Raw genomic sequence first — 24197 nt, forward strand, 5'->3', positions numbered from 1 at the left:
GCCCCGCTAATTGCCGCGCTCCTCGGCCGGGATTGGCTGCCCCTCCGCATCCAGAGCGTAATTAAAACGAGGGGGGGGGGGGGGGGGAATTGTCATGGAGGCAGAGGTTAATGCAAGTGTTTAGCAGATGCCTTACTGTAAAATCTTCGTTAAAAAAAAAAAAATAGCAACAAAATCATTAAAACTTATATATCGGACAGTCCCGAGCCAGGTACGGTATGAATGCGGGAGGTTTCTTGGCAAAAATCGTTGCGATCGTGGCGTTCACGGAGCGCTTCGTGCCGCTCCGCAGAGGATCACGTAGAAGCGGCTTCCGAGGGCACTGCGGAAGGCCCGGCCCGGCCGCGATGGGCAACGCCGCGCCCGTCCGCTTAGCGCCGCGTAACGCGCACAGAGGGAGTGAGGGAGGAGCGCACCGCGTCGCGAACCGGGAGAGCGGAGCGCGGGGCTCGGGCTCGGCCGGGACGGGGCTTTCAGCCAGAGCCGCTCCGAGGCACCGCCGCTGAACCCGGCTCCGAGCGGTGCCCCTCGAGCAGCGGTCCTGGCGCGGTGCGGCTCCAGACGTCAGCTCCGTGCTCGTTTAACTGGGCTCGGCGGTAAGTCACAGAATCTTCCTTACAGCGTGTTCGGAGCCTGCCTCCTCGCCCTTAGCGACAAATACAGACACTTTTCTCCGCGTTCCCGCTCTGCGGTAAAAAAGAACGGAGCCCGTGGGAAGCACAGTTCCAGGTGTTTGACTTTGAGGGAAGGAAAGCGGACCCCAGGCTGCGACCCGCGGAGAGCTGGGAGATGAGGCCGACCGCTGTTATCCTCAGACGGAGCCGAGCATCGCTCAACTGTGGGGAAATACCAAATCCCCACCCTTCTGCGCACTGCCCGACGGCTGAGCTCATTCGGCGTATATTACAATGCGACCCCGCACTGTAGGCAGTGAGGAAAACTGTGTCAACAGGAGCCGAGAGGTCGTAAATTAAAGAAAGAGAAAGATAGAGACGGAGGAGCTGCAGAGGCGGCGGCCGAGCCGCGGGTCCTTCTCCTGCGGGAACTCGGAGCTCTCGGGGAGGAGGCGGCGGGGATGCCTGCGGAAGGCACCGGGGAAGAGCAAGGGGGGAGCGGGCCCGGCGCAGGGGGAAGGAGCGGCGCTGAGCCCGGGGTTCAACTCGGCCGCGCCGGGGGGCTGCGGGGCGGCAGGAGTGGTGGGCTCGGCGGGCACGGCCTGGGAGCCGAGCGGGTGATGCCAGGCTCCGGAGGGAAGGGGAGAGAGGTGTGCGGTCTCTGGGGGCAGTGCACCGGGACAGAAAGCGGCTGTGCGTGTGTATGAGTATATACCCTTGTGTGCGTCTGGTGTACGCTACGAAAAGGCAAAGCCAGTCCAGACGTAGAACGTATGTAAATACACGTTCGGCCACACGTACGCATGCTTGCACTAAAACGGCTGATAAATCTCTATCTATGTGTGCGCGCATATGTCGTGTTGTCCTAAGGAAATAACGTATCTCCGGTGCAGTTTTTTAGATTGCAGGGAGGCCGCGGACACCCCGCGCCCGGAGGCCACCGGCACAGCGCCTGCAGCGACGGCCGGCACACGGCGCTCCTCCGGCTGCGTTCGGCCGCGGTGCTTCCCTCGGTGCGGAGCAGAAGCGGCATTGCCGAGGCTGGGAGAACGCATGGGCTGAGGATGGGGACGTGCTCCTTTGCACTCTCTTTACTCGTGTAGGAGCTTTCTGACACGCCACGGGCTGGACCGAAACTGCGGCAGCGTCCGTGGCACTGCGGTGACTCCGACAACATCCCCTGTGATGAAGGGAACGGATAACGTGAGACAGAGAAAAAGGAATAAAAGATCCAGGAGATATGGCTCAGAACGCCGGTCTCGAAGCTCGAATCGTTATTGCTTAATTAGCTTTGGAGAAAGGGGCTCTCTCGCTAAAGCACCCAGCAGGACCATACATATAATTTTCCTCCTATCCCCCGGCGATTGCTTATGCATTTCATAAAGTGAATTTTAGTGCGAACGCCTCCCTCGTGTCCTCCCCCAACTCCTCGCCTCTCAGGCCGCGCTTTGCTCTTCGGCTGCAGCCGCCACAGCCCTACACAACGTTCACAGGACTGGGCTCAGGGGCAGCTGACAAGTTTATCCCATCTCCCATTTATTGATTTGAATCGTTGTTCTTTTTTTCCCCTTCCCCACTCACAAATCAGTCGCTTAGAAAAGGGGGGGAGGGGGGGGGGGAAGGAAAAAGAAAAAGGAAAGAAAAAAAGCTCTCCCCGTATGTCACTTTTTTCCCCGCCAGGGAAAAAAAAAAAAAAGGTTGCACGTCAGGCGGGGATCTCTGCTGCCAGACAGCACTTTCCGAGCTCGCCGCAATTAAGAAGTTTTGGTGGCGACCGCGCCGAGGCTGCTTTTCCCTCTCCTCCACCCCGGGCTCTTTCTGTCTTTACGCACTTATCTGGGGGTGACTCTCCGGGGACAGCAGAACGACGGCGGCGGGCCGTACAGCGGGACTCGGAGCCGCCCGGGGTCGGGCAGCGGCAGCCCCGCCGCGTCACGGGGTGTCGGGTCCCGTCCCGCTCCGGGCGGCAGCGAATGGCCCCTCCTTCATTCACCTTGCAGCTCCACTAAGCCAAGGAACCCCCCCAGCACCCCAAGGGCACCCCGGCCCTGCCGTCTCCACCCCCGGCTCTCTTTTCCCCACGTTTTCTGCCTACCACATCGCTCGGCCGCCCGCTGCACGGCTCGGAGTAGCGTTTGGATTTATAGCGTGCGTGATGTCACCGGCCGGGAGCGAGGGAATGGGAGAAGGGTGTAATCCTCGGATGGGTTTGGGGACACCGCGGTACCCCGCGCCCCAGCGGCACTTCCTTCCTCCGAGACACCGCTCAGGAGTCCGTGAAAGACCACAAAGCCTCAGGAAAGCGGACTTCTTTAGAGAGGCACCGGAGAAATATCATTTGAAGGTCAACCTGTCAGCGTGGGTTAATGAAAAGGACTTGTGCCTAATGGGCCTACTTATGCCCGCAGTTACACTCAGGCAACCTCGATTTCAGCGTCTGGGGCAGAGGGCAGAATTGGGCCCACCAGGCCCGAACTAATTGCTGCCCTTGAAGGCGGAGGAACCCTGCTTTACGTTACTGCTATGGGGTACGGACGTCCACACGTTTCGGGCACGATAACCTACGCAGTGTGTTAAAAAAGAGGAAAAGCAAAAGGCATACATAAAAAAAGCAGGGACGAGGATAACCCGAGACAGTGAGCACTGCGCAGGTTGCAGTGATTGGCGGTAAGCGCGGGACCGTGCGCATTTTCCTACTGCATGTGTGAGCAATTATTGCTGATATTCGTCACCGAGGATCCAGAGTTGCATTCAGACCTCAGGAAGAAATCACGGAAAGAAAAAGAGAATGCAACGAACTCAAACCAAGAGCCCTTCTTTGTCAGAAGGGCGATAATAAAGGCTGTGTGAAACGCCGCTGTGAGCGCACAGTGCATCTCTCTGTTCCTGGGTTGCCAATCTCCTGAACACCCCCGTGCATTATCACGCACACGGATGCCTACAGACACGCACACATTTTTCCATGTAATGTTGTTTGCGTTCCTGGCAAAGAGCATCCTGAATCCGCTCTTGAGCCCGGCGCCGGTGAACTCGCTCGCGGGTGCCACTGCTTTATTACCGATTTCTCCTCCAGCAACCGAAGTTCCCGCACTGGAGGGGTTGGGTTGGCATCGTTTGGGGTTTGACAAAGCTCAACGCTCCCATTGTTATCGACGGAAAGACCCCACCGGACAAGGCAGGGCTTTAAGTAGCGTTCACACATCAAAGGCAACCGAGCCTGGTTTAACAGACGTCCCACCGGAGGGTGGGAAATCCCCTCGGCGTCCCCCTCCCCGCAGCCCGAGCTGTGCGTGCCCGATGCCCCGTTGCCGTGCGCCCGCATGGCAGCGTCGGCCCCGCACTTGTCGGGGGCAGCGGAGCGCGGGGCCTCGGCGCGTATCTCGGTGTAATTGATCTGCCCGAGTGAGGTCTTTTTGGTAATTTGGATACACCGAGTCTCCAGTTAATGACATATAATCAGCCTTTAGGTCACTTGGTCATTCTCTTATTACAAACTCCTCCTGCTCTCTCTGATCTCCTTTCAAACTAAATTTCACACAAACAAATAAAGCAAGACAGGGACAAGTCCTTAAAACGCGAGAGAGAAATATCGGAGAATTGCTCGTGGGGAACTATAAACATTTTAAAAAGAGAACCCGAAAAGATAGGAAGGAACATCTTATCGAGAAAGAGAGCATTGTGTACAAAGCACGGGGGAAATCGGTCTGGCTTCTGTTAAAAATGACATAAAATTAAAATAAAAATAATTACAAACAGAAATGGCATGGCAGAAACAGAGGGCAGGAGGCTTTACTGGAACCGCGCGACCGCGCCGTAACGCGCTCTGACGACACTACGGCCGATCCGCGGGTGTGGAAAACGCTCATTTGCTTCCCGTTAGCCGGCAAAAGAAAGGGGAAAAAAAAAACCCTAAAAGCCTTTTCTCTTCGGGAAAGTAACAGAAAGAGCCGCGTGTCATTTACCTCCCGAGACCTGCAGGGAAACGGAGCCGCGGCCAAAGCCTTGGGTGTAAATGCGACAACAAAAATAAATATTTGACATCACCGCGCAGAACATATTTTACGAAGTCAACACTTTGTTTTTCTGCTTTTCATTTTTTTCCACCCCCCTTCCCCTCTCGGAAAAGACAATGCCCCTTTTTATTAGGTGCTCCTTAGGAGGTTATTTTGATCTCTCTCCAGGTCCGTCTCTCTGCGGGGAACACCGCGCTGCGGTGCGCGCAGAGCGCGGGGCGTTGGACGGAGCCGGGCTGGGGGCTGCGGGCGGGGCGGGATTGGAGCGCACCCCCGGTTTCGGAACCGGAGCTCGATTATAAAATGGAGAGAGAGCGGATTTCAGCGTCGCTCAAATGTTAGCACTCGAGGAGGAAGCATGAAAATGGACAGAAGTCCACATTCCCTTACGGGCACTAGCATCTTTCGAAATATTATCGACGTGCGTTTTACCAAAGATCTCGTTTGTATTTAATACGGGGTTCAGACAGGCGCTAATTGGGCGTATAAATGTACGTGAGACTGCGAGTATCAGCGCCCGGGCAGGCTCGCCCAGCGAGGGAAAAAGGGGCAATGAATACGTGGAAAAGAGTGTCACAAGGCCCCAGCGCGGAGCATATCAGTGACAAACCTCGTTGCTGGCTCACTACGTTCGCTGCCGTTTCAACATTTCCAAGGGCCTCCGTTTCTCCGCCCGCCCGTCCGCGGTCGGCTGCCCCGAAGCGCGGTGCCGCGGCAGAGACCCGGCCCGGTAACGCGAGAGGCTCAGTGAGGCAGAGCCCCGACGGGGCGCACGCTGGGGGCCGGCACCAGTTGTGCCCCGGCTCCTCCGCTGCCCGAGGGTAGCCGAGGGGGTGCGAGAGGCCGGGCAGGAGGCCCGCTGTCCCCCGCTGCCCCTCGTCTTCCCGCGGCTCCCCCAGCCCCGGAGGAGCCCCGAGGCCTGGGGGTGGCTGGAAAGTGTTAAGCGCTGCCCCCTCCTCCTCCTCCTCGAGCCCCCTGAATGCCACTGCTTTCCTCTAGAGGTCTCATTAGGGAAACCCTAACTGCTATTTTCAACATTTCCTCAATCAAGCGCCTTTAAATAGAGCTCCACAAACAAATTGGCGGCAAAAAGCGCAGATCTTGTCAGGGGAGAGGCCGCTCCAATATTTCACCCTTGTTTGCTTTGTAATTACGGCCGGGCCGGTGGCTACCTGCCCGCTGGGGCCGGCTTCCCTCGCCCCCCGCTGCCGACACCTCTCCCACCCAGCGAGCCGTCCCGGGGGCGGCTGGAGGGGAATAAGCAAAAACTAGAGAGCGGCATCGCCCCGCGCCCAGCTCTGCCCGAGCTCTGCGGCTCCCAGCACGCGGGATTCCCCCCGCAGCTCCGTCCCGAGGGCTGCCCCCGCCCGGCTCTGAGGGCCGTCGCTTTTGCTTTGCGCGCTTCTTCTCTCCCTCTCTCTGCTAAACCGCTGTTATGATTTGTTATATTTTCCACAGCTGCTTATTCTTGTTTGACTGTTGTACAAAGCCGCTTTAAATCTGCTGCAGGAAGAATAAAAGTTAAAACCGCTCTTGGACGGGTTCCTGCAGACTCATGGGCGAGTCCGGGTCCGTGGCCGTCCCCGAGCAACGCCGCGGGCCCCGAGAAGCCCCTCCCGCAGCCTGGGGCAGCCGCCCGCTCGCAGCGACAACAAAAATCGGCGCTAATTCAATTAGGGCTGAAGCCCGCGTGTAGCAGAGGGGAACTTTGGCGCTTAGGAACTAAGCTGCTATATTCGCTTGGCTATAAACTGACGAGAATATTTTATGGCGGAGGAGAACCGTACAACACAAAAGGGAAATATGACAATAAATCTCTTTTTATGGATCCTCTCTAGCAGCAAAACCACAAGGATTCCACGGTTTTACCGCTCAGCCGTTTTACAGGTACATCTACAGATGCCTACGCAGAGAAGAGCGCCCCGTTTCCGCCACCTGGCCCCCAGAACGGGGACGTCCGACTCTGCGTCCCCAGCCCAAAGTCAGCCCCCCCTCCCCGACTTCCACAGGCGCAGCACCGGCACGAGAGCTCCGTGTGAGAGCTGCGAGGACACGCTCTGATCATTGACGGTGCCACCGCGGTGCCCTTCGCTGCTTTACTGACACGCACAACTTTAAGGCAGAAGTGAATTCTGCACCGTTCCTCTCCGGCTGAACACAGAGTCACTTTCTTTCTGGTTGCTCCCAAACGATAAACGTTTGAGATCGTTTATCCACCCGCTAAAGGAGCTAAAACACAGCTCTGGTTTCACAGGGCCAGGTTTATAGAGAGATTCACGGACTAAAATAAGAATAGGTAGTTCAGGGGGGGGATTTCAGAGTGGCGAGGAGTCCAGAGATCCTTGAAATATGTGCAGGTTCAGCATGGAAACCTCTTTGATGATTTAAACCCTGAATATGATTGGAAACCAAAATACACAGCTCTCTGCCCTCAGTACCTTTAAAAATTGGCCTTGCAGAGAATATATTTTTTTCAGAGTCGCGTTCCACTGTAAAATGCCATTTATATGCCCTAAACCCGTTTTATTAAATGCTAGCAAGTCAGCTTCTCAAGCAGTAGGAATATTTTTCTCTGTCCTCATGCCCTGTTTTGATTCTTTCTTATTACTGAGTCCTAATCAGGCTCACTCTCGTCGCCCAAACCCCAGTTCAGGTCACCAAGAAAGCAAGGAATAGCTGCTAGGTCTGGTGGTTTGCTGCCGGGTTGTGATTTAGAAGTGCAGGCTCAAATAAAACAACTTCACATATCGTCTCACAGTTTCACATACTTCTTTTCCAGCGGATCAGGCAAACGATTTCAGAACCCTGGCTTTCTTAAGGAAAGCTGTGGAACAATCTATGGATCTGAAACGTCAATCCTAACCACCTAACACCTACAAAATGTAACGGTGGGAAAAAGAAAGATGACCCACACTGACAGACACAGTCCTCCTCATCAGGGTGAGTTGTCCTGATTAAGGCTGCAGGGTTGCTCGGGGGAGGGGAACCTATTTGCACAAATTCAACTTTTGCACGTGCCTACTGCTAAAGGAAATGGTCGGGATGTTCTTGAGCTCGCTCCGGTACGTCCACCAGGCTCACATAGAGGAGCAGAACACCTTACAGACCGACTGTGCTCCGTTTCCTACTGAGAAGCTGTCCTGAGCTGATCTCTATTCCACCGATGTACTGCAAGTGCTGTTTTACAGCCACTTCAAGGACCTCTGTGCTTGTCTGCAGTTTGCAGCACTGGCAGAATAGAGGGAAGACTGAGCCCTGTATGCACGGTTATGCTCGGTGAGCTGGAGGCCAGGGGCTCTGCCCTGCACGCAGTGGAGCCCACTGACTCCATGTGTGTACTATTCCTAAAGATATGTCCTAACTTGTAAAAACTGTGCATGCCCATTTCATGTGATATGTGCATGCTCACATCTGGGCTGCATGTGTGGAAAAAGTAAAGGCACACACCGCAAACAATTTTACATGTGCAATTTTCAAAGTAGGGGTCTATGGGTCTACAGCACAGCATATCTACAGTGCATAAAATGACATTCTTCTGCACAGGAGAGCATTTTTAAGCAGCTTTCAAAGGGAAGAAAAAGCAGCACGGTTCTTGGTAGCTGAATTATCAGCAGCTTATTTCTCCTGGTGACTCCTGGATCCTTCTGCAAACCCACTAAGAAAGCGTTGCTCCTAAACAGCAACATGCACACAGCAACCAGAATATTTCAGATCTTCATTTCTACAGGCTGATGTTATTAAAATTAAAAACATCTGCTTTGAGGAATGCAGATTTTCTGGATGTAAATGCTTCTCTACTCCCACGGTAAATTCAACTACTCATGAAACAAAGTGCAATTCTAAACATCCATCACATGATTTTGCACAGTAGCAAAGGGAACAGTGCTTCCCTTACTGTTTCTGTTGTTCAAACAACAAAAACAACAACAACAAAAATAGGATAAAAGCTTTCAGATGAGAGCACGTTCCTAATCCCTTTGTAGGTAATAGAGTTCCTATCTTGTTGCTGCTTTGTGACCATTTGGCCATGCATAGTGGGCGAAGGTTCACCCTGGTATCTCCAGGACAGCTCCCAGAGAGATGTGCTTGTGCTTGGGATAGGCTTTTAGATCTCTGTCTGTTATCAGCTCACCAATGCAGCTTTGTGACTGGGGAGAGTGCTGAGCAGAGCGCCGGCAGTCTGCATTTCAAATGCTCTCATCTCATCCCAATTAGAGGCACCCTGGGCTTCAAACTCCTCTGCAAATCCGGAGAGAAACTTCCTCCCTTTTGTGTTCCCCTTAAAATCGTTTGGAAAAACTCGAATATTTGTGTTAGCTTCTCTTGCGCTGAAGATAAACCCTATATTTCTGTTTAAGAATGAGCAAATACGTTTATTGACTACCACAAGAACACATCAGTTGCTGTGCTTTAAATATGCCTCTACGTTATTGACTAATAAGTGCAGACTGTGGAGTTGCACTGAATGCTGTGGTATGTACATGAAACGCTTTGCTTCTTTTGCCTGTTGGGATATCTCTAAACAACAATAATAAATAAACATTACAAACATTGCGTCAATCCTACTGGTAAAGGAACTGGAAAAAAAAAAAGGAGATAATACATGGGAGGACACTGCCCTAATCCATGCAGACGTGGTGCATGACTAAGAAAGCACAATGTGCATAGGAGTGTGTATGGTGCTACCCAGAAGTGAATAATGGACATTCTTTTCTCACACTGACTCCTCATAAATCTGCCACTGGCTAAATTTGAGGGTTTCAGAAATGGTGTTTAAATGGAAACTTAGATGAAAGATAGCATTAGTGTAAACTAAGAAAAAAACCTTGATGCCTATCCATGTTTTAGGAAAAAAAAGGTTTAAGATGTTCAAATACTTTTCTACATGAGGAGGAACTGGCACCTCCCTTGGACCACAGGTAAGAGCCTCGAGTCAGGTTATTTTCCAGTAGGCTGGAAGACCTCCAGGCTTGACTGGTGCAGGCCTTTTCTCTGACTATTTTCCCTCTTTCCGACATTTTTCCTACAACTACCTTTACCTTTCCCATTTCAGGACATAATAGGAACCACCAAAGATAGCCTAAAGCAAATGGTAAAGAAAGGCTCCCACACAGCTCTCAGTTTTGTCATAATATGAATGGCGTCTTCAATCAAATGACCACCGTAATCACATATTGCTCCAAGAACACAGCAACTATAATTGTTTAGCATCAGAAGTGATCAAATGTGTGATATAATTTGAAACTGCACAATATTTTTTTTTTTCTGAAAAGCTATGAAATCCAGCAATTAGAATGATTTAAATATTATTCCAGAATTATGTCACTGTTTTGTAAGAAGGATTTTAACCGAGATTTTTTCTTCCTGACTCTTTCAAAATTTCCAGTGTTTTTACACCAGAAGCTAACAACTCTTTCTTCCCCCATCCTCTCCCATAAAGACATAGGGGCGTTTTCAAGATAGCCCACTCTTCAGCCTGGACTCCAGCCATTTTAAATACTGATTGCCACCTACACATTCCCACCATTGCTGTCAACAGAAGATCTGCTATCTGTAGGATGGATGCTATCCAAAAGAAGGCTTTAAGTTTTAATACTGTTTATATCCTTTCTTTTGATACATATACATGTACACATACATATTCAGCCTATTGAAAAATTTCTGATTCTGCTTTCTTTGGGGTCCTCATGGATGATGGCATTTGTGAAGGCAGGTGTCTCCTTCTCAGTTGGCCAGGTAAAACTTCACTAAGTTCCTGTGGGAATGTCAAGCATTACAGTCTTAAAAATTGGGGATTAAAATGATGAGAAAAGTAAAGTAAAATTCATTCATTATGTCTGACATCAAGTAAATGCTAAAAAGCAGAAACAGCTAATGATGAGTCCTGTGGTTATTGCTGTGAAACACTGATTGCTTTTCTAACGCATGTTGTCAGTGAACCCTAGGTTAGACTCTTACTCTGAGGGCAGGGAAGACAAATTTTGTCCCTTTGATATATGAAGAAGAGAACAATAGTTGTCCGGCAGAACTTCCCTATTGAAATCTAGAGACAGATCTGAGAGGCACACGCACATAAAGATTCATTGCTGTCCGGGCGATACTTCCTAGAAGGATAGATGCTGTAAAAGCAAACCACCAAACAAAACATCCTTAGAAATCCTTTTATTTTAAATATTTTATTTTATTATTTCTTTTTCCAGTGACTTAAAAATACCACAATTAAAATTATTATTAAACTAGATTAAATGAAGCGGATATTTGTTTTCAAGTTTTAAAGCCAAGAATGTTCTTTGTGCCTCTGTCCATTTCTGTGCTCCACGTACCCTGGGCTGTTTACACAAGGATTATCTTGTTTATTTTACAGTTATTATGCTTCATAGAAACTAATCAAGAGAATATTTCTTTTTTTATGACAAAAAGTGGATGTTGAATTGCTCAAGTTGCTTTTATACAACATTCTTGGGTTTGTGATAGTGTGATATTTAATAAAGTGTTTATAAAGGCAGATATAATAGTTTATCAGATCTCAGGCAGTCATAATAACAAAACTGCCCTTAGCCTGAGTGCTATGTACTATACTTTGTAATTTACAACACGGCACTTTCTAAATTACTTCATAAACTAAGAAAGTTGCCTACCAAAGAATCAATCTTATAGGAACTAAGAAATCTTTTCCTAAATATTTTTTCCGTTACTTAGTCTCCATACAAATCATTATTAATAGCTTGGACTCAGGCAGAAACTGCACTCCCTTGTAACACGCAACACGTGCATGCTGTAAAACATTTTCGTACTGCCCGATCTACTTAAGTTGCCAGTGGAAGAGATCTTTCAGCTTGAAATTCTATATGTTTAAAACGCTCTCCTGCAAAATCAGTGGGGTAAAGTGAAGGGAAAAGACCAAAAGAAAGGCTGAAGAACTTACAGTGAGAATCCAGTGGAGCAATTCAAGTGGCAGTTTGCAGTTTATGAGATCATGAATAGAGAATGGAGCCTTTCATTTCTGTGTTGCTAGTCCAAGTCCCTACCAACTTGTATGAAGTCTGCTTGGTGGGTTCACTGCAGTAGCATGTGAAACAAAGCCTGTGGCACCAAGTCCAGCCCTCTTTCTGCTTGTGGCTCAGAGGGGTCCCTGGGCTACAAGAACAATCACTCATATAAGATGCCTTTCTACTGAAGATCATCAGAAAAAGAAAGTGTTATACAAATCAGAGTGGTGCTCTCCAGACACCTGCTAAAGCCTCATAAACTAATAAGGCTAATCAGAAGGCTCTTAGGCATTTTGTTTTGCTCTCCCACCAAAATCAGAGAGAGACAGAATGTATCTGAGAGCAGAACCTGTGCCCAGTTAACTCACTTCTCCAGGTGTATGGTGGAGATTTTATAAAGAGGTGGCAGAGATATATCATACTTGCAAGAAAGAGCATGCCTGTAACACAAAGCTCACAGTGCTGTGATAAAATTAGGGATGACATGTCTCTGGAAAATTTTGTTTACGGACTGAAATGAAAATCAAATACAGTACATATAATACAGTATAATAAAATATTAGTAGCAGCACTGTCTTTTCCTTGACACTTCCTATAGATTTAGCCATGTAATACCACCTAACGTTTCTTGTGGTTGCCTTATCTTGGTGGACCTCGTTCCTCAGCTTCCCTCTCTCTTTCCTTCTTTCTGCAGAGCTTGAGAGCTTGAGAATTTCAAATATCTGTGGGCTGTTATTGCTATGTGTCATGAATGTGTTTCAGGTTATGTTTAAGATTAAAAAAATATTTAAGAATATCGCCCAGAGATCTGCCCCAGGGTGGGATGGCTCTGAATGGCAAGGGGTATGGGAAGGTATGAGCAGGTGCCTAGAGCAGTGAGCACTCCCAGTGGTTTGGAACTTCATCTCTCAACAACTACAGAATCTCAGAAAACTAGTAGAATATTTGGAAAAGTTCTACTGCCACCCTGGCGACCCTAAAGGGGCAAAATCACTGCAGAGTGCTGGGGCCTTTTCTATGTCTATTGAGCTCTGTTCAATGCTATTCAGCATCTTCAAGGGAAAGAAAATACTTCTGGATCTGATGACAATGCAATGGACCCTCCAGCTCCTGCGATAGACCCTGCATCAGCTCCAGTCCCTGCAACAGACCCTGCACTTGTTATGAGCATTGTGATGAGCTCTGTGGTTGCTCCAGCCCTTGCAATGATCTTTGCACTTGCCCCAACACCTGCAATGGGCTCAAACTCCTGCGATGAGCCCTGAAATTTCTTGGATGTTTTTGACAGATCCTGTAGTTACTCTAGCCCTTGTGATGGGCTCTGCAGGTGACACAAACCTCACAACCAGCCCTCTGGTCACTCCAATCCCTGTGACAAGCCCCACACTTCAAGCAGAGAACCAAACAGTGCCAGTATCTGTTGTCCCTTTAAGCAAGATGGAAAAATGTCTACAAAAGTCAGAACATTTAGCAAAGAGGAAAGCTTATAAATTTGGAGAAGAAGAAGATGAAGATGGAGTGGGGCCATCACAAAAGCAGGAGGAAGAGGAACAGACAGAAACCACCTGACTCCTAATGCTGAGTGAGTTGTGAGCTTTGCAAAGATCACGGCCATCATCCAGGTGAGCACATTGCCACCTGGCTGCTCCAGTGTTGGGACAGTGGAGCTGGTAGCCTGGATTTAAAGGTCAGTGAAGCCAAGCAGCTGGGGTCTCTTTCTAGGGAAACAATTGTAAAAAAACTATTGTAAAAGGGACACAGCCTTTCACTCTATGGCAGTGACTCTTGTCAGCCATGAAGGAAAGATGTCCCTTCAAGGAAGACCTGATGTTTAACTCAGACAAATAGACTACCATGGAGAAAGATCTCTAGTGCTTGATGGAACTAGCTGTGGCAGAGATGATATACGGAATTAACATTTCTAAAAGCACAGATTTTCTTAAAATATCACCCAGGCTATGAAAGAAGCAGACTCCTTCACTACCAGTGCTGGGGTTTCGGCCATGCAGATGGAGGTAGAGGGTTGCTTATCCCAGAGTGAGGACAGAGGTGCAGCTGCCAATGTTTGAGAGAAGACCAAAAGCTCCAGAGGCACCTTCATATACTGCTGATCTAAGGCTGCCAAACATCTGGGTTTACAGAGCAAATCCTCTTTTTCAGCTCAGAAATATTGCTTGGGCAGCTGTTGAATCATTTATACATTTGTTAGGATTTCAAGCTGTTTGGTTTCTGTAGCAGGTCAGATGCTCTGCCCAGGCTGCTCTATGAGTGGGCTGTACACAGCCTGGTGGTAACCACAAGACTGCATGAACCCTCATAGTCAGCCTGACAATTTAAGAGAGCATCATATTTATTATGCTTGTGTGACAAAGTCACTTCATGCCTGCACAGTAAGGCTGACACTTCTGGGGATTGGCTAATGGACCTACCGCCCATGTGCTGCCCAGTCATTGGGAGCACGCACAGCTAAGGCTCTGTAAGTCAGATTTACTGTGAATATGCAGAGCAATGAAATGTTGCATGTGCAGCAGGGAGTGTTGTTTCCTGAAGTGTGGGGTGGAGTGCACATACGCTGCACAGATTTCTCAAGCTGAAATATAGGAACTCTGTACTGGCCAAGTCGCTGAAGTTTTGAGGAGAAGCAATATTTTAAGATGCATTCAGCGTGAGGGCCAGGAGGAATCTGCTGTTTGGCACAGTGACTCTGTACACATTGCAAGATGCCTCATATACATAGAGAAAAGGATGCTGTGTGCCTTGCTTGTGCTGCTGGGTTCCACTATGAGGCAGGCATTGCAGCTCTAGGTGATGCAGAGATCATGTTGCTCATTGCATTTATGTCTTCATTTCACATCTGAATGGGAACATATGAGTTTACAATAATAAAGATGCCCAATAAAGATACTATTAACATACATAAAGATTATGAATCATTCAGATGCTATACTGAGCGAACACTATATAAATAATTTTTATTCCAACAGCAACAGGTCCTGAATCACTGAGAACACCTTTATGCTAATTCTCAGTCACTCGTTAAAATAGGGCATTTGGTTACCATTATAGATAAAGACTCAAACACTGTATCCAAACCTCCCTCAACTTTAGACAAAAAGAGAACCTGATCTGAGCCACCTCAGGGTACTGGTTTTGCAAAAATAAAATTAATGGAGTTTTTAAAAACACAAATCATCCCAATTTGCTGTCACTTTCAGTTTCAATGTAATTCATTATTTTTATTTTATTCCTTTTGTCACCACATACAAAAAATGTGATCAGACGAGAGGTCAGGTTGATTTTGTGAGGTTGAGCTGAGGTCAGTGAAAAATTGATAGCAACTTTTTAGATGAAAAAAAAAAATCATCAAAGCTAAAGGAAGTTCCTCAAAGTGGGATTTAATAGCAGCTATCATATTGCCTTGAATGGCTTGACCATTTCTTGTGCAGCTGTTTTATTTTAAAAGATTTCACCCACATTCCACATGTATCGGCCTATACGTTGACCTAAGTACACACATCCAAGTACTTTGGTCACTCGTGATAACTATAAACCCTTCAGTGAACTACCAAAAAAGTAGTTCAAATGGAAATGGTGAAATTCAATATAGCATTTAACTAAGTCACTGTCTAAGGTTAAACCCAAGGAACAATCAGTAACATGGGAGGGAAAGGCAAATATATTAATTAGTACGTGGACACCAGATACATAATGCTTTCTTGAAAGCTGCCAAATTACCACAGTGGTATTTCAATGTGAGTGAAGAAAATGTATCTATTCAAATACAGAATTTCTATGTAATTTATTTTTGTATGTGTGTGTGCATGTGTAAAAAGCTTAAATACAGATTTAGAGTTGAAAAACTGAAAGGCAAGAGGGTAATTTTAGTTGCTAGTCCAATTGTCTTTCTGTGTATTTAAGCAAGGGTAGAGTGAAGTTCTCAGAAGACCTTGAAAGTGTCAAACACTCAAGCCCCATTAACTCTCTCTCTCAAAAAAAGGGGAACTTCAGAGCCTTACCATGGCATGAAGAGTAGATTGCTGAGTGACAATTGATAGTATGCAAACAGATGGACAGACAGATACTTGGAAGGCTACTTTTTTTCCAGAGCTTTCCAGCTTCTTGCAGAGAAAAGTGAATTGCTGACAGGAGATGGAAAATCAGTGGAAGAGCTGATCAATCTTACAGCTTTCCAAGGAAGTGAGTAGTACAAACTTTTAATTTCAAAATTGTCAGAAACAACTTGAAATTCCATTATAATCACTCTAAATGTGAGATACCATTGATTGCTACTGTCTGCAACCATGGAAAGACTGAATAATTAAGGTTGTAGAGACTTTTGGAGGTCTCTAGCCCAACATCTGCCTCAAAGCAGGATAAGCTATGGAGTCAGAAAAGGCTGCTCAGGGCTTTGTCTAGCTGGGTCATTAAAACCCTCGAGAACAGAGATTGTGCAGTTTCTTCGCGCACCATGTCCCAGAGCTGAATTATCCTCACATTTGTTGCACCTTTTCCCTCGCCTGTTTTGTAACATCATGTTTCAGTTTAAGACCATCTTGCTCTCTTGCTGTGACTGCAGTGCTACAGACTGGGAGTAGCTTGATTGGCCTTCAGAAGAGAAGACTTTGGCGGGGTCCTAGCAGCAGCCCATCAGCACCCAAGTGCAGGATGCTCACCTTTACTAAACAAGATATTCATCCTCTCCTCATAGGTCTTGTGTCTCCTCACACTCTTGTTGGCCTTCCAATGGACTCACTCTATTTCATCAGCTGTGCTCTGCACCAGTCCACTGCTTTCTTCCATTCATTTCTGACTAAGGTAGCTTTATGAGGTATCTTGAGTATATTGATTGGGCTCATCTAATCTGAGAGGCATTTCTTCCCTCCTTTACTGTCTCATACTTCTACTGGTTTTACACAGTACATATATTCTCCAAACTAAGTCATCTAGGACAACCTACATCAAAATTGATATATTTGGCCCTATTAAAAGAAAGGATTACTGGAAGTGGTGATCTCTTATCTATTAACACCGTGTTTTTGTTCACTTGCTAAAGAAAGTGTGGTTAATGATGCTAGGGAAAAAAAATGAGCTTAACTACGTAAAATTTGAGTTTACTGAATTTGTTCATTCAGTGGAGCTATTTTGAAAAGGCTCAGAACAAAAGTTCATAATTGATTAAATAATAAACTGATTGTCTGTGAACCACTTTTTTTTTTTAATATATGGAAATGTATATTGAATATAAATTTTCAGTGTAAAGTTCTGAATCTGTGGAAACTGCATTCAGAAAAATCATCCCAATTATAACTTAGCACCTAAGCTTTGTTTCAGCTTTCCTTCTGAATTCTTAACAACTCAGTAAGTGCATTAATACTAGAAAACCTTAGGTAGTAAAACCAACAGTGTTTTGTTTTGGTATAAAATCCTGACTCTTGAGAAACCTGTGGAAATATGTCTACTGGTGTTTCATCTCCACTCAGAAGTTTTGGGTTTCTATATCATTAAGTATCAAGATTAACAAATACTTCATTATTTTAAAATTACCTTGCTGTACAACAGTTCTCTTACTCAGATCTTTGTTACTGTCTGCAAAGTGATTTACAAGTCAAAATGCTCTTAAATTAATACGTATAAATACAGGGAGGATCAAATTTTTCACTAGAAGTCTGGCTAATACAAACCGAGATTCAAATGCACAAGAAGTGCAGAATTATTGAATGGCTGAGACCTTATGAAATAAAGATATTTTCTTTGAAATCTGTATTTTGAAATAGCAAAACATAAGAGATGGTTCGCATGAATTTATAGGCCTCCTTTCCAATTACAGTGATAGCCACTAGTAATGTCCTTTAAGTGATTTCAGCTATTGTCTGGGGCTTTATGAAGTTTTAAAAATAGAATCTTGTGGCTGTTCACAACTGAACAGCAAGCTGAATGTGTGATAGTTATCTGTGTTACTAAAGATAAAACTGCAAAGTTATTGGGCTACGTTTATCTAAACAGCCTAAGAAAGATGACATAGATTTAAAGGTACGGCCAAGATCAAAGAATGCAATAAATGGTGCAGGAAACAACAATGTAAAAAGGAAAATCTCTGAAGTAAAAACTCATTTGTTAATATGAAGGCTGATTTTAGAGTGGGAAGAGACGTCGTTTGTAATAAGACTTACATATATTTTTTTTTCTGTAAAGAATGTTCTAAATTAAAATTGTATATTTGTAGAGTAGGATTCTGCTTGTTTAAAACAAAAGCATACAGTGTCCTACCCTATCTACTCAATTTCTTAGTAGCAAACTGAATTTGCTCCAAGAGCCACGGATACCCCAATGACTTGCACCAAGCCACTTGAATGGGGCCTCTGTAAATTCAGAGCTGTTTCTCCTTTGCTTTGCTAAAACCTAGGGAGCTGCCCTGTGTTTCCAGTGCTGTGGCTACTGGTTCCTTGGAAGGGGAGCATACACATGAGAGTAAAGGCAATCTGAAATTTTGGTAGTACCAGAATAACCAGCATTTTTGGCTGCAGAAACAACAACAACAAGGGAGGAAGAAAAGACATTCAGAATGGTATACTACAGGATTAGTCTGTTTCTGGGGAAGATGACAGTCTCATTGAACGTTAGATGAACACTGTTTAGACAGTTGAGGGGAAATCTTTCTTTCAAAATACTTTAACATCTTAGAGAAGCTATGCTGTCTTTTTCAGGTGGCCTGGTGAAAAAGCCTTCCCTCCTTCAGCTTCTAGAAATATAATGCAGTTGCACCTACCTCCATTTCCAATTTTTGCCACATATATATAGAGTGTTCCAGGTATGCGGTGAGAACTAACTACATAGGGACAAGCGCACATGCACATGTTTACCTCTTTATTCGTCTAGCTACGAACACGAAAGTTCTCCCCTTTGCCTACTGTACACCTAGTGATGAAGATCTAATGCCAGTGTACCAAGAACTAGAAACATTTATTTTCCTCTCCTCAGCTTTAATCACTGCCTTATTTACCTTGGTTTCTTGTAGATTCTGCTGAGGTCCTTAATGTCCCCAGAAGAACCTCTTCTTTGTCTAATGTTGAGCTTTAATCTTAACACAGGGCCATCTGTTACCACTTTTGTGTCTTTTGTTATACTGTCATTTAGGCTTGTATCAGTTTCTTTTCTTCTTCCCCCTTAAGAGGCTTTTCTATAAGTTTTGCTTCAGGTCCAGTTGTGCTGAAACATCTTTGGGACATAAAATAAAGGAAAACTAAAATTTCAAGTTAAATTTGGACATTCTGTGTCTAAAACAAGAGACTGAAGTTTCCAGCTGTTTGTCAGAGGTGGAAGTGAACTTACTTTCTGGAACAACAATCTTTTAGTTCTTATCATATCACACTGAAATTCCACCTCCTTAAATTTTAACAGTATGGAACTGCTATTGCTGTGACTTTCTGCTCTGTAGTCAATTAAACTTGCCATTTTGTTTCAGTATTAATCTAAATATTGCTGGACTTTATTTTTTGAACTGATATATATATATATATACACACACACCTGACTTTATACGTGTATATGTGTGTATATATATGTATATATACCTAGCTTTATATAGTCTAAAGTATATATATATATAAATATATATAAATAGGGCTTTGATTGTACCTGGCTTTATATATATTATTTGAAGATCATTTCTCCCAAACTGTTAACTTGTAACCTGATTTTTTATTACCAGTGGAGAAAAATATTTTGAAATACATGCATACAATGCCTTGTCCCCAAAATATTTCCCTTCTTTTGACTTCAATGGACTGTTTCATCTTTTTTGTCAAAGTTATTTTGCTTCACACATTCTGTAGATAAGTTTTAATTTACAATATTTAAAAGCTGTTTGTAGTAGCTCGAGCTGCTATTATATGGTATATTATGGTGGTATATTATATCACTTCAAGAATAAAATGTTTTTCTCTCCCCTCAGACTGCAGAAGTTAATAATGCATCCCCATTCTCTCTTTTAAAATAACGGCTTAAAAAGGATTTGATAAAATGCCTGATAAAACAGATGGTCTTGGATGAGGTCCTAAGTTTGTCAAATCTGAGCTCTGTTTGACTATAGGGAGTACAATGTACAGTCATGAGGAATCCACTGAGAGGGCTTAGTGGGAGTACTTGTGTATGGCAGGTTTTTTTTTAACTACAGTCATTTTATATACGATTACAAAAGAGCAAAGGTCTGATGGAAGGGTTGATGGTAGTTTGTAAAGGCTACAAGGGGAATTGGGAATGTAGTTGTGAACATAATTTAAAGATGAACTCTCAAATTATTTTCTTAATGAAGAATCTTCATATACATAAACTAGGATGACTGACGAATGCAGATGAACACAGCTGCACAGCTACCAAAACAAGAGTGAGTGCCTATCAAGACAAAGGCACTATGAGAACAATATGGAAGAGAGTAATCTAGTAGAAGAAAAGGGGCAGATCTATTAAATATTTGACTCTTGTAGATCTAGGGCAATAAAATTCTGAGCAATACAAAAGATTTTTCAGAAATGCTTTAAATCTGTCACCACGAAATACACACATTGTCTTTTGCCTGATGTCTAATTTGATTCAAGATTCTGATGCAAGTTTACAGTTTCATTCACTAAATGTACCAAGATGTGGGTAGTAATGCCTGGAATTATTTGTCATTCAATTATTGCTGTTAGAAATTCAATATATAGTACACAAAAACTAACTTATAATGTTTACACAGTTAATTTTATTGAATATGAGATGCCAGATTTATCTGTTTGCTTTATTCTGAACATGACAGAAAAATGAAATGGAAACAAAATTTGTTGAAAAAAATGTTTTGTGAGGAAAACAAAATGTTTTCATTGTACATATTATTGCTGAGCTAAACCAACGGCAAGTACTGAGGAGAAAGTCAGTAGGTTGCTTCAGGAGAAAGGCAATAGCTACAGCCCACTTTTTTTTTTGTGTGTGTGTGTGTGTGCCCTGGAACCACCAAAGGAAAATTAGAAATGTCTTCCACACCCATCACATCCATTATCTGGGAGTCAGGCTGCATAGGAGCCCAAATTTCCTAAATACTTCTGGTCCAACTTGACTTTAAAACACCTGATTTTACATCTCTTACATAAGAAGGAAAGAGCTGATGCGAACTACTTCTAAGCAATGAAATAAACTGAGCACCATCCACTCCATCTGTGCAACTAAGGAAGTTTTTCTATATTAAATGACTGCTCTGATAATAAAGAAATTTGTCTCTTCCTTTCAAAACCTGCTGTCTTTTCCCCCTTGAACAACAAATCTTGAAGATGTAGTTAAAGCTTCAACACCTATTAGAGAAAATGGAAAGAATACATCACTGGAAATCTTGGAAACTTTTCAGCAGTGTATTTTCTTCAGAACAAATGAAGGCCTCTGAACTAGTCCTCAGATGAAAAGAGGTTCATATACGTCTTTAATTAGATCATGTTATTGGAACACAATATTGTGATAAAGAAGATTTAATAAAGCATTTTGTCCTTTTATTACTTTCATTTCATGCAACATATCTCCTTATCCAAGCAAGATGTTTGACTTCAAAGGAAGTACTATCCACCCTCCCTTTGCTCAATAAATAACTCCCAGAGGAGTAAAAACAATATATGTTTGTAGCTTTGCCGACGCTGCTGAGTGGTGAGAAGATCAATCATTGTCATTCTTTTCTGTAGCCATGGGCCTAAGATGAATCTTTTCCTTAAAGAAATTTCTGTATAATTTGGTGTGTGTCATTAACCCTTCACCTTTGGGAGCGAGCACCTTAATAATAAAATGAAATCGAGTGACTTCCTTTGTTGGAGAACATACATCTGAGCAGGGGCTGACCCTGTGCAGAGAGCCCAGTAAAAATTCATTCTGATAATGGAAGTAAGAAGAAGCTGAAGAAGTGTGTTAGATGCATGGTGCCATATTCAGAAAATGACCATGAATTTATTTTCTTCAGCACTGATAACCTTGCCAGGTTCTGACAGGGCAAAACAGCTCCTTTATTTTTCAAGTAAACAGAGCCAAAATGTGTGGCTTTAGGCTCCAAGGCTATCAGCATTAAGATGTAAAGAAATCTCAGCTTTCCCTGTAAAAACTAAAAGAAGTCAGAGAAAACAAAAGACTGGATGGCATCTGAGGGGGCTTGTATTTCACTGCTGCTGCAAGGTGTGATTGTCTCTCAAGAACAGCATACATGGCAGAGGATAGTATTCTCCAAGACGTCTGGAAGAGATTCCTTTAGTCTCCAAGGTGATATATTTAAAAATACTTGTATTGCTGACAAAAGTTATTTCTGAATCGTAGCTGAATGCTATTCTGCTGCTACTGGAGATCCTTGCATCTTCTAGCTGCTGTCAATGCAGGTAGAAGCTTCTTTTCCTCTTTATAATGGATCTCTTTATATTTGATCACCATATTTCCTTTTATCACTCTTTTTCTCCATGTAGCCTTTATTTTAAACTATTCTTCTTAGTATTACAATTCTTAAATGTGTTTTGCTGACTCTTTAATTAGGCTGTACTTTTCTTGAAATTGTGTGACAGAGATTGAATGCAGTAGGCCACATAGACCTCTTCCATGTTGAGCAGAATTGAAAGTTTCCCTTGCTTTTCCTGTAGCCTCTACATCTGTTAATATCACCTATGGTCTGCTTGCTTTCTTTTTTTTTTTTTCTTAATTTTATTTCTACATGATAACTTGATGCTGATGCTTAATGTTCAGTTCGTATTTAATGGTTATTAACCATTAAATTTTTCTAAATAAATTATTATGAGCTGCCTGTTCACCATATTATTGTGCAGTTGATTACCTCAGAAAATAGAGCAGCTTCCTGTTTGTTCTCCAATCACTTTTCAAATTTAACAAGACTATTTGGAATTGCAGTCTGGATCTTCCACACACTCTTTCTTTTTTGCTTCAAATAGTAGTAGTTCTTTTTATCTTCAAATGGTCTTTTTTGTACAAAGTTTATGTGTATTCTGTACTTCATGATTTGGACCATTCAGTAGAGACACTGACAAGAGTTAGACCCTGGACAGATCTCTCAGAACTCTACTTGATCCATCTTAGTGTTCTCACTGATTACTATTCCGTTTACACCATTACCTAAACAGTGGAAATCCAAAAATCTGGAACGCATAGAAATGAACATCTAATTTGCTACCATGTAATTCACGAAGCTTCAAGGTTTGAAAACGTACATCCTTAATGGTCAGTTTGGAGTTTTTTTTGGTACGCTCAGATTTTGTTCCTCAACACCTTCAGTTCCATGGTGGTGGGAAATGTGGAAGTGGCCAGCTTTAAACAGTGTATTAGTTGTACATCACCTCATCTGTGGGATGGAAAACACTTTGTGAAGGAATAAAACCATGGTTTCCACTCAAGATTTTTCAGTCTAAATTAGATAAAGCACTGCATCTGAGCGAGAAGCATGATGTCAGACAAACAAGAGTGAAGGTAGCTTATGAGCTGGTTGTGTTGAGATTGTGCTTGTCCATTCCTTCTTCTAAGGCTTACTTTTAAATCATGTAGAATTTGGCAGGCTTTTGAGGGAGTGTGTACTTTGGCAGTGGATTTCAAGGAGGAAACAGGATGGAAGAATGAAATTACCATTTATAATTCAACTAGCATTAAAAGAAGGAGTGAATTCTGCTTTCACTCGCACTGCAGAAACTTCAGACCTTGTATATATATGCAACAAGCTTTTGTTTTAAACAACTGTGTCTCTTCACGCTACTTGGATTAAAGCTCTCATTGAATTTAAATTTACCTGTAATCCTCATAACCTGTTGCAATAAGATAAACCTTTTTAAAGGCATACTTGTCTGTTATTTTTCCTCGTTTGTTCAGCTTGCTTTAATACTGTTTGCTTTTCACTTTGCATTTTAACAAGTTTGCTCTTCACTTTTAGAGTAATTTGTGATCACCACAAATGGAAGTTTATTTTATTTTAGCATTTCTTTCACAGCTAATTTGAACTTACGTCTGGTTTTAAAGAAATATTTATATAGAAATAATACAAAATTGAATGGTGAAATGTAGTGCCATTCAGCTATGTAAATAGCAGAAAAGATGTTTAACTCAATATAAATCACTAGTAAAAGCTAAACATTGCTTACTTTTATTCAGATTGCATTGTGCTTGAGCTTTGATTATATAAATGAACTAACTGATAGTGGAAGTTATATTTTGAAGTGTGATCACACAACTTTGCTTTACACATAGAAATCTCTTCTGCAAATGCTTGTTTCTCTGGTGCCACGCAGTGTGTCTCCAAAACATTTCTACTGTCTTCAAGCTATTCAGTCCTGGATTTATAGAGTTACTACAGCCCCTGGGGCAAAGCCGAGTGCTACTGTACATAAAGACAAACAGACAGGGTCCCCTCCATGCCTTTTAAGGATGTGTGCTGAAATAACAGAAACTTCAAGATGAAGATGGATCTGGGATCTCTTTTTTTTATTACCTCCTATTCACATCTATCAGATTTAAGGAAGGATGAAAACTCAGAATTATGACTGAATGGAAAGTAGGTTGAACAAAAGCAATAACATCTGGGCCTCTAA

At 43.9% G+C, this 24197-nt stretch overlaps 1 long non-coding RNA gene across 2 annotated transcripts; it reads left to right on the plus strand.

The window, feature by feature from the left end:
• Window positions 1–392: 392 nt before the first annotated feature.
• LOC101749678 lies at window positions 393–12373 on the plus strand. Of its 2 annotated transcripts, none has more exons than XR_005859139.2 (3): window positions 393–7567; window positions 7658–9546; window positions 9681–12373. It is a non-coding gene; the product is annotated as an uncharacterized LOC101749678 (long non-coding RNA). The 2 variants fall into 2 exon arrangements; XR_005859138.2 differs by lacking the exon at window positions 9681–12373 and having other exon boundaries at window positions 393–6514; window positions 7407–7567; window positions 7658–9187.
• The last annotated feature ends 11824 nt before the right edge of the window (window positions 12374–24197 follow it).

This window comes from Gallus gallus, chromosome 4, assembly GCF_016699485.2.
Source record: "Gallus gallus isolate bGalGal1 chromosome 4, bGalGal1.mat.broiler.GRCg7b, whole genome shotgun sequence".
NCBI classification, from domain to species: domain Eukaryota; kingdom Metazoa; phylum Chordata; class Aves; order Galliformes; family Phasianidae; genus Gallus; species Gallus gallus.